At 48.4% G+C, this 12,618-nt stretch overlaps 1 protein-coding gene across 1 annotated transcript in view; it reads right to left on the reverse strand.

The window, feature by feature from the left end:
* Positions 1-12,618, reverse strand: part of LOC146805184 (uncharacterized) — a 1,401,767-nt gene that overhangs the window by 988,521 nt on the left and 400,628 nt on the right. The window lies entirely within an intron of this gene.

Below are 12,618 nucleotides of genomic sequence, written 5' to 3' on the forward strand. Positions count from 1 at the left end.
TCCTTCTTCAGGGGTCAGATCCTCTTCTGCTACAAGAGTTTCTTCAGACTGATCCTGGGGGGAAGACACTGTCTTGCCCCTGCTACTCCTCCTCTTGGGAGGTCCTTGGTCCATTTTTCCAGGATCCAAGGCCTGTTCAGTTTCTGTCAGCTTAGCTTTTGACCTTGTCAGGGCAAACACTTCTGCAGGGATACCCAGCATTGCTGCATGGGTAGTTAGCTCCACCTCAGCCCATGCTGAGGTCTCCAAATCATTTCCTAGCAAACATTCTACTGGTAGGTCTGCACTCACCACAACCTTCTTTAGGCCAGTTACCCCTCCCCAAGAGAAGTTAACAACTGCCAGAGCATGGTTAGTACTGACATTGCTCGCATTGGTCACTTGGTAAGTTACCCCAAGTATGATTTGGCTAGGGTCCACAAGGTCCTTAGTCACCATGGTGACACTAGCCCCTGTGTCTCTGTATGCTAGAGACTCCCTTCCATTTACCCTAGGCTGTTGTTTGTATTTGCCCAGACCACTGGGACTCACAAACAGGGACAGGTCCCCATCACAAACCAGCACAGCCTGAGTAGGTGTTCTGACTAGGCCAGAGTCCTCTCCAGATCTCAAGGTCAACCCTACTAAACCCTTGTTCTGTGTACCACCACCTATAGCTGGACTAGGGGGAACAGATGCCTTAGGGGCAGGTGTAGTGGTAGTTGTGGAGTCTTTGGCCTTGTTACAGTCTGAAGTCCAATGGGTTTTCTGCTTATAGTTTTTACACCATGGCTTCCTTGGCTGTTTAGCTTTGTTAGACTGGGAATTTTCAGATGCTGCTTTTTGGGGGCCTGTTGAAGACTGCTGGTCTTTTCCCTTTTCCCCACCCTTCTCAGAGTTTTTGGCATCTTCCTTTTTAGTTGCACCCCCCAAGGGCTGGACCTTTTGCTTGGTCCTGGTTCTGACCCATTTGTCTGCCTTCTTTCCCAATTCTTGGGGAGAGGTCAGATCTGAGTCCACCAGGTGCTGATGCAATAGCTGATTCTGACAGTTATTAAGGATCTGCTCCCTCATGATGAGATTGTATAATCCTTGATAATCATTTAACTTACTGCTATTTAACCAACCCTCCAGAGCCTTGGTAGCACAATCTACAAAGTCTACCCAATCTTGATTGTGTGCTTTCTGGGTATCTCTGAACTTTAACCTGTATTGATCAGTGGTTAGACCAAAACCATCTATTAAACCACTCCTCAAGATATAATAATCACCAGCATCCTCTTCTCTAACAGAGAGGAGCTTGTCTCTTCCTTTGTCAGCAAAGGAGAGCCATAAGATTGCTGCCCACTGCTCTACTGGGACCCTTTGAACCTTACAGGCCCTTTCAAGAGTAGTGATCCATTTATGGATGTCATCCCCTGTCTGATAGGGGGGCACAATCTTATGCAGGTTCCTATCGTCAGGAGCTTTCTCTCTAACTCTAGGGGTACTGTTACTGCCACCAGGGGTCTCTAGACCCCACCTTTTTGAAGCTTTCTGAAGCTCCAGGGACTCCCTGTCTAATGCTAGCTGTTCTCACCTGAGCTGAAGCGTGGCTTGCTCAAACAGGATCAGTCTGCATTTCCTCTCTTCAGAGGAATCTCTTCTCTGAGAAGAGGCAGAGGTCCTTTTGGATCTCCCAGAATGGGCAGACCCTACTGAGGGGGATCTGTTCCTCCTGTTTGGATCCACCACTCTCCCATTAGGGATGGAGGGAGTTCCCCTTAGGTCCCCACCTCCATGTTGTGAGTTGTCTGTTTCTTCCAGGTCGAGTTCATTGTCCTCTTCCTGGCCCTCATCAGAGTTCACCATCTGGGTGTCCTCTTCTGTGGGATGCCCACCCAACCTGTCTACCCCATCAGACACTAGAGTCTGTTTGAAGTCTGCAATGAGCAGAATTTCTCTGAGACGTTGTGTGTTGGCACCTTTGGTTGTCTTCAAATGTCTAGCAGTGCACATCTCCCTTAGCTCAGCAAAAGTGAGATTGTCATACCTGTCGACTGGGACCCTTTGTGGACCTTCCAGGGCCTATGGGCTCCTGATCCTGAAGACATTTCTAGTGTAGAGGATTGTTGCATCTACCTACACTAGGTGTGGCCTACTGAACCCTTTCTTGAGTTGTAGTCAAGGTGTGCTAAGCCCTCTACACACAACTCCAAGTTCAGTAGAACTTATTGTATTCTAAGCTGAATTTATATGTACCTTTAGTACCAAAGTGGATTTCACTTTAGAAATTCAATTTGTTATCTGGTAAAACAATGGCAAGCTTGAATCCAACTGCTGCACACCAATATGAGAAGTTGGCCTGGCATATGCTGTCCACTAGTTATAGGGGACACCTTGCACCAGTCCAATTCGACTCTTAAGGTGATAGTTTAAAAAGACAACCTTTAAAGAAAGCTATCCTAGTGATAGCTGTGGAGAGCAGCCTTCAGGCTAAGTCTTAAAGGAGTGTTAAGCTTATTGTTTTACCATGGATAACCTCTTGAATGACCAAATGAAAGAGTAGTCCACACAGGTATATATTCAAAATATGTATTTATTCTAAGAACAAATCCCACTAGTCTCCTTATGAGTCTGGAGGTAAAGATACAATTCAATAAAGCATTTATAGTTACAATAAATAGCACTGGAATCATAGGGCCCCAGGGAGGGACCAAACCATATATTAAAAAAGTGGTATAAGAACCAAGACAATTCTGCAGACAGTGCCTAGGGCACTTAGGATCGCTGGCCCCTTACGAAACCACCCAAGGTAGTGAGGAAGGGGACCCACGGGTAACGTGTCCAGTGGTGAAACTACAGTCGGGATCCCTGTTAAACCCTATGGGAAATGTCGCAGTTGGAAAATGCAAGAATCTAGAGGGGTTCAAGTTCAGGAGTTTTAAGTTAAGCTCTTGAAGGGCCCACACCCACGATAATACCGAGGTACCACTGTTACCTGCCCCAGGTAAGCCGGGTGCATAGGTCGTTTTCGGTGTCGGGTCGATGTCTCGTTTTCAATGGAAAAACGTGAAGAACTGCTGCTGGCGTGAAGCGTCGTCGATGTCGTGCAGGTTGAAGATGTAGATCTTGAAGGAAAGGACCTGAAAGCAGAGGGGACAGAGTCTGGGTCACTAGCCAGTGACCAGGGGCCTCAGGAGAGAGAGCCCTTCAATGTTGGGTGCTTCTAGGTCAAAGTTGGGTAGCTTGGATCAGCAGCCACGGTCTCCAGGAGGCATCAAGAAAGGCCAGCTGCTGGAGAGCAACTGTCCCACGAAGGATGAGGGCCACTGCGGTGTTAGTGTCCGGATTGGATCCACTAAGCCTTGGCAACTGCAACCCACACAAGAATCAAGAAACAGCTACGGTGCAGACCCACGAGGTCTCAGCGAGGTCTCCAGTGAGGAGACTGTAGAGCAGGCCGGGAGCAACCAGGGGAGCTCTTGAAAGTGAAGATTGACCTCCGCCAGAGCCCACCAGTCGAGAGACAAGGGACCGCGGGAGGCAGCAATTTGGAGTGCGTAAAGATGCACCCACGGGTCACCGGAGCGGGCTGGGGCATCGATCTTTGGCACAGGTGATGCTGAGAGGTTGGCTCAATGATGGGCCAAAGCACAACTTCCCCACTTGTCGGGTTCCTGTGCTGTGCAAGAGGTGGCTGCTGTCCTGGGGTATTGGATATCTCGGCACCCACAGGGTCCACGGTGCTCAGCCTTGCTGTGCACACTCACTGGCCTCTGAGATGCTTGGGAACCCACCTCAATGTAGGCAGAAGTCTTCGATGTCCGTAGGAGCAGCGGAGTGCCAACTGGGTCACTTGCAGTGTTTCAGGTGCCTGCCAAGCAGGGGGGTAACACCTTTACCCCAAGGGAGATTTCTTCCGTCAGCTGAGCGGCAGCTCGTCAAAGTTTCAAGTCTTTGAAGCAAAGTTCTCGTCCAAGATTAATCTGAAGCTCTGGGGACCCTGCAACCACCTTTATCCAGAGATTAGGGGAGTGTCTGAATCAGAGCTCACCAATGGGAGGGTGGTGTTTCCCGCCAGGGCAGGGGAGAGGATGCCCCTGAACCGGTCTGAGGTGGTGTATGCAGAAGTAGGCACTGGAGAAGCCTACGTGCAAGTCTGAAAGGCATCCTAAGGTGCACCCACCCAGTTCCAATCCACATAGTCTGTCTGGGGAGGTGGGGACACCTCCCTGCAACAAGATCCCTATTGTCCAGCTGCCGTGGCTGGAGTTCTGTCCAGCAACATACAGCCAGAATTGTGTGGTTGGCGGGTAGCATCCATTTTGTACTACGTGTGCTCTTTTAAATTGGTGTCTAAAATCTGCCGCTTTTACCATATCGCCCCTCTAGCTGGGTGGAATCATGCCCTCTCTCCCATGACTGGATTGGGGGTATGATTCCAAGATGTTTGACACCAAACACGACATGGTTCTGTGCAGCCATTCTCAAGTTAGCATCCTATCGCGATTTATTATAATGCGCTTAAGAGTATATGGTATGGCTGCACTACAAACAACCTCGCACTCGTTTTAACAAAAGTTGCAGAGGGGCCCTATTCAGGTAGGAGTTCCCCCTCACACATATCTCAGCACCCTGCCTTGTAGGATTAGCAAGGCCTGCCTTAGGGGTGACTTATGAGGATATATGTGTTGTTTTTAAGTGGGATACAGGATACCTATATCCCTGTAAGGGGCGCAAGCACCACCTTACCCAGACTACAGTAGTGGTCTGGTGGTGTCAGTTTGTATGGATGTCCCAGGGGTGGCACAATGAGTGCTTCAGCCCCTGGTAGGCCTCTGAGGGACCCATGCCCTGGGTACCTAGGGTACCATCTACAGGGGGCTCATATGGTGTCCTCAGTATCCAATTGGTATGTACCTAGGGTACTCACATCGGTTTAGAGAGGAAGCAGATAGGCTGGGGTCCTGGATAGCAGGGCCACAACCTGACTAGAGTCAAACAACAGTCAAAACATCAGCAAAAAGTTGGGGGCAACTATGCAGTCGATGCCAATCTCCTGCAAGAGGGGACAGAGTCTGGGTCACTTGTCAGTGACCTAGGGCAGGATGGACCAATGCCCACAGATGACGGGTGCATCAGGTGAGTTGCTGGGTGTCTTGACTCTTCAGCCACGAGGTCCAGGAGGTGTCGACTAAGTCCATGAGCCGGATTCAAGCTGTCCCACAAAGTCTGTCGAGTGCTGCAGTGTCGGCGACCAGGAAGGACCCAACAAGCCTTGGCAACAGCAAGTCTCAAGAATGCAGAGAAAGGACTGCGGTGCAGACCAGCAAGGTCTGATGGACTCACCCAGCAAAGGTAAGTAAGGGCAAGTCTGGAGCAACCAGAAAAGCCCAAGCAGAAGTGGAGTTGCCTTCGTGGGGACCTGCTAGCCAACGGACTAGTGATCACGAAGGAGCCTCCAGCAGTCGCACTTGAAGCTGGCCCACGGGTCACTACTGGAGTGCAGGCCAACAATCTTCAGTGCAGGAGGTGCTCAAGGCTGGGGCTACTCAGAGCCCAAAGCACAACTTCGAGGATGACCAGGAAGGTAGTGTTGCTGCAAAAATTCACGGTGTCCAGGGGTCACATTACCCACGATAGCCATGGGCCTCAGCTTTGCTGTGGACTCAGGGTAGCCTCAGGGAAGTCTGGAAATCCACCTCTGGGGATGCAGAGTCTTCGGCGTCTGGCAAGAGCTTCAGAATTGTAGACCGGTCAGTTGCTTCTTTGGTGCCTGCCAAGCAGGGGAGTCACTCCTTGACCCCAAGGGAGATTTCTTCCGTCTTCTAGTCGTGATAGAAAGTCGAAGGTCCAGGATATATATTGCAGAGGTTCGTCCAGGGTAATCTAAAGTCCTAGGGACTGTATTCCTATACTTATACTAAGTTTAGGGGATGGACTAACTCTAAGGCTCCACCTACGGGTGGGCCTGGGGTGAGGGTGGTTACACCCCTTCCCCTTTGTCCAGTTTCGCGCCAGAGCAGGGGCTGACTGCCCCTGCAACCGGTTTGAACTGGGCTATGCACAGGGACACCTTGTGTGCCCAAGCAGTGTCTCAAAAAGCATTCTCTGAATGCACCAACCCTGCCCCAATACACATCAGCCTGTCTGGGGAGGTGGTTACACCTCCCTGTGACAGGAAACCTATTGTCCAGGCCTCCCCTGCCGGAGTTTCCCCCAGCAGCAGGAGGCCAGATCCGTGTCTGTGGTAGTGGCATCCATTTTGTGATGCCAGGGCTTTGGAAAGTTTTAACCGGGTTTAGCCAGTGTGAACATGTCTCTCCCTCTGGAATGTAACCCCGGGGGGGTAGTATTCCAAAGCATTTGACACCAAACACGACATGTTTTGATGCAGCCATCCCAAAGTTAGCATTTATCGCGAGGTTATAATGCACTTAAGAGTATATGGTATGGCTGTATCACAGAATAGCCATAAGGAAGTATCTCTGAATGCTGCAGAGGGGCTCAGCTCATGCTTGGGCACCCTCTTACATAAAACCAAGAACTCTCCCTTCAGGATTGTCAAGGCCTGCCATAGGAGTGGCTTATATGTTTATATGTGTCTGTATAAGGTAGTGATATAGGTAACCTATACCACAGTAATGGGTGCAAGCACACCCTTACCCAGGTTGCAGTAGCAGACCTGTGGTGTCATTTTGGAGTGCTTACCAGGGGTGGCATAATACATGCTGCAGCCCCTGATAGGCGTTTGAGGTACCTATGCCCTAAGTACATAGTATACCATATACTAGGGGCTTATAAGGCACTCCAGAATCCAATTAGATATGTAACTAATGTACATGGAAACCATTTTAGAGAGGAAGCAGCTAGGCTGTGGTCCTGATTAGCAGGGCCACAGCCAGACTAAGGTCGAAAAACAGTGAAACACCAGCAAAAAGTGGAGGTACCCATGTGAAGCAGATCCTACTCTCCTACAGTGTTCCCTGATGTCTAACCTCCCCCATTTCTCTAGCTTTCCGTAGGATCTTGTCGCGATTATAGTAATTTAGTTGGCGAGCAATTATTGGGCATGCAGGGGTGCCAGGCGGTGGTCTTGGTCCTAGTGATCAGCTTGCTCGTTCTACGATAAAGACTGCTGACAGTCCTTGCAGAGCAAGGATTCCATGTATTCCTCCATCCTGGATATTGCCATTGATTCAGGGATACAAGTAATCAGAAGATTATTCTTTCAGGAGGACGATTCTAAATCTTTGTTCTTCACACGGAAGAGTTACAGCACTTTGTCCATTTTCAGCAGGAGTTGTTGATTGTCCATGAGCGTATTTTCTGTGTCTTATACTCTGGTCTCCAATTGTTTTATCTGGGTGTTATGTGAGTCGACCCGCTGTTTGACCTGATCCAGCCGGGCAGTGAGTTTGGAATCTATAGTCTTAAGACAAGATTTGCCCTCCAATAAAAGAGAGCGAGGTCTTCATCCAAGTCACTTGCATCGTCAGTCTGCTTGGATTGTTCTTCCATCTCTTGTGACAGTTCTCCATGGCTCCTAGTGCACCTGCTTTCAAGTGATATCTTTGGCTGCTTTGCATCAATTTTTTCCATTTTGACAAACGTTAAAGTGTTGTGCTCATGCAGGCGCCGGGGAGGGGGGGGGGGGGCATGCTGCTGCACTACAGAGTTGGTGCCCATTTCTCAGTAGGCCAGTAGCTTACACACCAACTCCACCCCAGCACAAAGGGCCTGATGCCATCTTGCAGGGCGCCTTAGGAGTAGTGTACTTTCGACTGCAATGGTGGTCCAATGAGCAGGTATTACACAGGCACTGTGCGTCTCTACCTACAGTTCAACTTGGCAACTGGTCCAGCCCTGCCAGTGCCACCAAAGATGGTGTTTGGCCTTCAGGAAGGTTGTGGTAGTGTACCGGCCAAGGTGGAGGGTCAACCATCCGCATCCCGCCACTCAGGATCTAGTCCAGGCGTCCACCGGGCCTCATCAACACTTCTCGTATCCATAAACACAATGGGGTTTCCTGAGGAAGGCACCTTGTATCCACCCCAACAGACATGGTGGGAGGGGGGCACTGCAAGTGTTCGGGAGTAACTTTCCGTGGTCCTAATGGTGCCCCCAGCCAACCCCCCCTTACTGTAAAGTCTTATAGTGGACGCCACTGACTCTCCTATACAAGTGGCAGACTCCTGCAGCTAATTCCGGATCTCGCAGTACTGCAAGAGCCGCAGTTCATGCGGTCCGCGCTGGGTCCTCTCTGAACGCCACACCAGATATGCGTTGCACCTCGCGTTCCACCCAGCATTCGCAGGGCCTACAGTGGGGATCCTCCAACACAGAGGAACAGGCCCGGTCGACTGACCACTCACTAGACCCACCTGTGTCGAAAGCACTCAAGGCTCAGTCCAGCGCCACCTGCAATTCGCGGATGGGCAACAGCCCAGGCCAGCACTTTGGCTCCCAAGGGCGGGCCGCCGGCAATATCTGTGGCTTTTCAAGGATCAGCAATGGTGTAAACTGCACCATCTGTAGTATCGATGACGTCCTCCACGGCTCGGCACGGCAAGCTCATGGGTGGTCCTGGCTCCACCCAGGCCCTACACGATTTTCCAGTTTTGCGACCTGCACCCAACGACACCGGGTACTGTGAACGCCCCAGGGTTTAGGCGATCCGTCCCAATCTTGGTCAGGAACACGGTGTTACCCCCGGATTCTGGGGGATAAAACACTCAGCTGACAGAGCCCACACAAGCTACGGCCATCTTGCAGTCGGTAAGACCATGGCCCAAGGTGGCTTAAAGGACTAAGCCAGAACGTAAAATCTCTGACTAGGATGAACTTAGTTGGGCGTATCTGACCCATGCGCCATCACAGTTGGCCTCAAATTGAACCTAGGTCCTGGTCAACTGTGACCATTGATAATTATTGGTGTTTGTGCTTTACAGTGCTATTCGTACTTAAACTTTAAAAAATGTATAACCCTAGTACTCTTTTTTTGGCTTTTGTCATTTTATTTATAAAAATATTCTCTATTTTCCGTATTTGGTTTGGGATTTCCCTTATGTTGCAACTTTATTACTGTTTTCGTACTTCTAAATTAAGCCTGTCTGCTAAGTGATATAGAGGCAAAGTGTGTGAGTTCAGGTTCAGGCTAGTGACTTTAGTAGTTTACTTTAGTAGTGTACCCTGACATGGATTGGGATTTTTACTTGAGGTGGGTAGTTAGCCCAATGAACTAATGTTGCAATTTCTTACAGATGGCTTTACTCATTATGAGAAAAGGCAACTGGTTCATGGACTAGTATAGGTAAATATAATTAATGGACAACAATAACCACTAAAACATTCCTAGATGGATGACTGCCACCTTCTGATATAAGATGTCTGGAGTTGCTTATACAAGCATTAAAAAGGTATGGCAAAAATGGTTTCACTACTTGGCCTCTGTGGGTGGGAGGTGGAATGTTTAATGGTTTTTCTGGGAAGTTTCATGAACACTGATTTAAATAGCACATGCTTCACCCTCTCCTATAGAGGGGAAGGCAATATCAAGAGCATGGGAAAGAGGAGTTCAGTCAATATTTAAATGATAGCTCACTGCACAAGTCCCTCATGCAAGCATATCCCACTTCGATCTTTGTTTTGAGTCAGAGCCTAGGCAGTAGCCCCTTCCAAATATGTGAACTGACCATCAGGTAGCTGCTCTATAATTCTTCACAAATTTGATTTTATAATAAGTGTTTCATTAGCCATCTTTCCCCTTTTGAAATGGACCCAAGGAATTATAGATAGAGATTTGTTTGTGATTTGTTAACAGATTACTATAAAATGATACAATTGAGGGGGTCTTTGAACTTGGATGTTAGTGTCCAGCTGTCCGTGTTCTGCTAAGGACAAGACAATAACTGATAAACAACATCTTTATAATTGTTGCTTTGTATAAATAATACCAGAGAACAGTGCCTAATTTGTTTAAAAAAAAAATAAAACTAACTGCTGAGGCCCAAGGTTTTGCCCAGGTTGGAGTATTAAATACCAAGGCTGGGTTGTCTTGATTGCACCCAATGTCTCTTTAATTAACCATCGGATAGTCCCTGCCTCTTTAACTTACTCTTTTTTTATTCCTGCATTCTCCCTTTGCCACTGTTTTTCCACCTTTCGCTTCCTTTCTTTCCCCCTTTTCTGTTTCCCGCCCTCTTGCCGGATGCCAAAAAAAGAGTGCCAGTGGGAGCCACCTGCAACTACGAGCTCAAATTAAAAACTGCAACAGAACATTTTTGATTTCTAGGATGAGATGAAGTATTTCTGTTTCGAAGAATACATTTTGAAAAAGGCTAGGTTGTGATGAACAAGTTACTTACCTGCGGTAACATTCTTTCTGGTCCAGATTTCTTTCCTTGTGAATAGCACCAGGTCCCAGACTGGATTCTGGGAATTTTTTAAGCAATTTTCTCAAGCATCGGTGGGGGGCATTGTGTGGCTCAGCATCAAGTCTGTTCCGAAGCGGAAGTGATGTTAGGTCCCATCATAGTCACCACCTTCTCATGCTGATGTAGGTTCCTTTCTTCCCAATCCTGCTAAAGTGGATCCAGATCCTGCTCCCTCGAATTCTCTCTGATTTGACAGACTTTTTCTCAAACTTTTTCCAGTGTGCAAGGGACATCTCCCCTTCAAAAATGGCAGGGTTTAAACCTTGCAAGTATTGCCACAAGCAGATGTTGGTGACAGATCTGCATGAGATCTGTCTCTTGACTCCCAACACAATTCAATGTCATGCAAAGATGTATGTGAAAGCCATCTGGGATTACAAGGCCAAGCTATATGTTGCTGAATATCAATTAAGTCAAGAAGGCCCAATCTCGCCCAAAGTCCAGGATGCAAACAGGTTCTTGTTCATGCGGTCGATCTCCTGACCCATCGTCTTGAAGGTACAAACCATCAGCTATGTCGAAGAAGAAACATAAGAAGTCCTAACACGGCTCCACTTTGTCCCACCACTCCGAACGTGCATTGAGTAATGCCCTGAGTACTTCCAGGCCATAACTTGGTTTTCAGCATTGGATCCGATTCAGCGATGTTGCAAAAAATCAAAGAATTCAGGGATGCCATGTTGGGGACATTGGTACCCTGCCGGATCCCTCTGGAGCTCTTACAAACCCTAACGGTCGAATGGGCATCCAGTCAGGTTACCATTGGTCAATCTTTCCCCAACACCAACTGTACCACTCGACATCGTTTCGGGGTCAACACCAACACTATGACTCTTATGGCACAAAAGCCAATTCCATAACTGCATGTGTTGATGGTGATATTCCTTTCGGTCTTGGAAGCAAATATGCCAGGCGCTCCACCAAAGCCTCAACCTTCTCACCCACTGGCCTACTCCATATTACGGGACGGTTCTGATACACTATGATCTACCTGACCTCAATGATGATGATGACAGCCAGGTTTATGATGAGGAAAATCTCTTCTTGCACCTATAGGATGCCAGTGGGCTAGATTCCTACCCTGCACCAGTCTCAGCCACAGAACAGTCTGCCTCTTTTGCAATTATAAACTGGAGAACAGCAGAGATCCTTGATTTGACTTTTACCACCACTAATGTTAAAACCACGGTCCTCACGGACGTTGTACAACCAGAAGAGATGACACAGGAGCCTCTTCCGCCATTCATGGAGACACTCACTGATACATTGATGGGCACCTGGGCGAAAACGGGAACCTGCCTTTCTTCGCCAACATTTTACACCAGAAAGCCTGGATGTTCAGGCATCTCATAACAGGCTCAACCCAAATGCATTCCTGGCCACCTAACCAGACAGAGAGTCCATACGCATGGAAACATTCACCAAACACATGGTGTCCTTCTCTAGCCTTGCCCTCTGTTCAATCGAGCAGCATGGGTAGATACCTGCATGCATTGTTGAACATGGTGGAGGAAATCTTTCCAGCAGTCCCTGAATACCTCAGATCCAACCTCCAGTGTGTCAATCAGGTTGGTCAGGATGATGTGAAGTATGTCATCCACTTGAGCCTGGACATTATCCACTGCTTAGGTTGGGCAGTCAGGACCAATGAGGGGCTTGGACACCATGTTAGGATTAGAAATTTGAACAATCGTTAACGGACATGCCATATGAAGGCACACATCTCTTTGGGAACAAGGTGCACTTAGCTTTGGAATGCTTTTAAGAAAGCACGACAACAAAGCTCTCTCATTGGCTTGCATGGCATCTGCAGCATTTTCAAAAACAAGTTCACTCCTGTCTAGACTTTGGAAGAAGGTTTCTTCAGGAACTGCAACAGACTTTGCCTGAGAAACATCAGGCCTCCTAATCCTTTCAAGGTAGAGGCTGGGGTTCCGACTGCCAGCATCCAGGTCACAGGAGCAACATACTACCCAACCCTCTAGTCCCCCTCCTCCTATGTTTCAGCCACTGCAAAACCACTTGAATTTGCTCTTAGAGTGCATGATCGCACAATAGGATGTTGCATCACCTTTGAATCAGTTGGTGATTCAAATCGTCCAAAACTGACACATCCTCTCCTCTCTGTCAACCCATCCAGATATACCTCCTATGCCATGATGCATCTCAGAGGACCACTTGTCCATTCTGCGAAGGAAGGGCCAGACTCTCATAGCCAAGG

Source organism: Triturus cristatus, chromosome 8 (assembly GCF_964204655.1).
Source record: "Triturus cristatus chromosome 8, aTriCri1.1, whole genome shotgun sequence".
Classification (NCBI taxonomy): Eukaryota; Metazoa; Chordata; class Amphibia; order Caudata; family Salamandridae; genus Triturus; species Triturus cristatus.